A 2,680-nucleotide genomic window follows, 5' to 3' on the forward strand; every position below is an offset into this window, starting at 1 on the left:
CTTTGCTCTGTCTCTATCTTGAGATGGCGAAAGCATCATAAAGTTTCTGCTCTGTGCAAACTGAAAAAAAAAAAAAAAATACAGCCGTGAAACATGAAGTAGTGACTAATGAGGTCAGGTTCAGGTTCTTTTCATTAAAGCTTTTACAAAAGAAGTCAAGTCTGTGTGCTGTAGTTGTATCTTAAAGGTACAAAGCAGTGGTAAACTCCTTTCAATCTTTGAAAACTCACACAAGGAGAAAAGACAATTAGAAGAAATGTATTTATATAATTACTTTGTCAGGCTGCTCAGTGGCGCAGTGGGTAGCACTACTGCCTTGCAGCAAGAAGGTTCTGGGTTTGATTCCCAGCCCAGGGTCTTTCTACATGGAGTTTGCATGTTATCCCTGAGCATGCTTGGGTTCTCTCCGGGTACTCTGGCTTCCTCCCACAGTCCAAAAACATGATTGTTAGGTTAATTGGCTTCTCTAAAGTCCCCTTAGGTGTGAGTGTGTGTGAATGCTTGTTTGTCTCTGTGTTGCCCTGCGAGGGACTGGCGACCTGTCCAGGGTGTACCCAGACTTTTGCCCATTGGCTGCTTATCCCGACCCCACTTGGAATAAGTGTGCTGGAAAATGGATGGATGAATCAATTACTTTGTCTTTGGTGCTCAGACCTCGGCAGGAAACATAGCACTTAATTTTGATAGATATGCATGAACAGGAGCAAAGAACAGGGCTGTTTCACCCACAGGCAGTGGAGTGGAGATAGATGGAGTTGGTCGGTCTGTAGACTGCTGGTTAGCGAGACGGTCTGCTGAGCTTTATGCGGAGTAGAGACTGACACGGGAATGGATTTTCACTCCTGTCCCGTCCCACTCCCACAGAAAAAAATTGTGTCCCGTCCCACTACCGGGTCAGAGTAGAAATCTAAATCCTGTCCCGTCCCACTCCTGGTGAAATTACTCCCACTCCCATCCCGCTCCCATTCAGAATGACTCCCGCTCCTGCACCACTCCCATTCTTGTTGTTTTCAGTAAGATTTCTGCCAATACATTGAATCTGAATTTCTTTTGAGCGCGGGTGAAAAACTCAGAGCTGAAGCACTGTTGGTTTTTGGGTCGTGTAGTTTTTTTGTCTCGCATTATAGTGTAGGCTTTAAGGAAAAAAACTACAAAATAGGAGTAGGAAATAGAGTTAAGAGAACAGAAGTGAAGGAGTTGTAGATACTCGCTTTGGTTTTTATAATCTGGACACTCTTTTTTCTCAACCATTCAAGTGCAATAGACTACGTAACTGTTAATTTAAGTCATTGTTTTTGCTATAGCCCTCTGTATTTATTTGTCTATCCTCATCCCCCAATACATCTTCCTACACCTTATTTAATTGATTTTATTTTTCTATTGTATATACTGTGTCTAAACATCCTCTATTTTCTTATATGTGCAATTTTTCCTGCTACTGGAAATACAATTTCCCAAAGGGAGTAATCCCAAGGGATTAATAAAGTCAAGTCTAAGTCTAAGTCTCTCTAAGTCTACAAAATGGCGGCGCCAGTACTGGATTTTTTTTTCTTGCTATTTTATTTTATGGCATCGATCCTATTTATTTTTTTTGTTTTGTTACTATTGGTTTGCTCCCGCTCCCGTCTGCTCCCGTTAATGTTTAATCCTGTACTGTCCCAATCACGTGATCGTTACTAATACTGACTCCCATCCCACGGGAATCCCACGGGAATCCCGTGACCCGTGGGATTCCCGAAAAAATGTCAGTCTCTAATGCGGAGGTCCAGTGGACTGCGTGAGCTGATACCAGAGCTTCACTCAGGGACCTGGAAGATGGAAGTCCAGTTGGATAACACGGGTTGAGAGAACATGCCCATGATGAGCAAGCATGAAGCGACAGTGGAGAGGAAAAACTCCCCGTTGGGAAAAAACCTCTGGCTGAACCAGGCTCAACATGGCGGTCTTCTGCTGGACCGGTTTAGATGAGACAGGGAATGCAGTAAGAGTCCTTCCGGACTCTTACTACCTTACTGGCTCTGATGAAGCTTAAGCTATGAAGGTAGAGGAGGGGCTGGAGGTGGGTTGAAACGGTGTTATCTGAATTAAGTCACACAGCGCATCACCGCCTGTGCACAGGATCAGACAGGTGCGTACCGGAGGCCTTTTAAGATGAACTTTGGATGCCGATGGGCTTTTGTTGAGGTGTGGTTCAAAGATGATTGGCTGTGTCTCAGGTAGTTCTATGAAAAAAGCAATGACTTATTTCAGTTCCGCCTAGGCTCCATTTAAATGCACAAAAAAAAGATAGAAGAATGATGCATGGATTTACCTGACAAGAATTGAATCCAAAGCTTTAAAGAAAGCACTTTTTATGTGTCAATTATTAATCTTGTCTGCTGGCATTAGTAAACATTGTGGTCAACTTTGAAAAGTTTCTAAACAAATTATTTTTGATTGACTTTGATTGCTCTCATTCCAGTGATCGCTTTTAGAACTTCAGTCTTTTTCCTTCCTTCCTTTTTAAGCTCTCAATCTGATCTAATTCCATAAATATACATTTAACACTCCTGAAACAATAGCTAGCTGTTCCAACAAAATAAATAAAAACAATCCACTGGACTTTGCTTTAAAGTTTGAAGATGTTTCGCTTCCCATCCAAGAAGCTTTTTCAATTCAAAATTTCAGGAGCGTTGCGTTT

Source organism: Cyprinodon tularosa, unplaced genomic scaffold (assembly GCF_016077235.1).
Source record: "Cyprinodon tularosa strain WSP-4 unplaced genomic scaffold, ASM1607723v1 ctg71, whole genome shotgun sequence".
Lineage (NCBI taxonomy): Eukaryota > Metazoa > Chordata > Actinopteri > Cyprinodontiformes > Cyprinodontidae > Cyprinodon > Cyprinodon tularosa.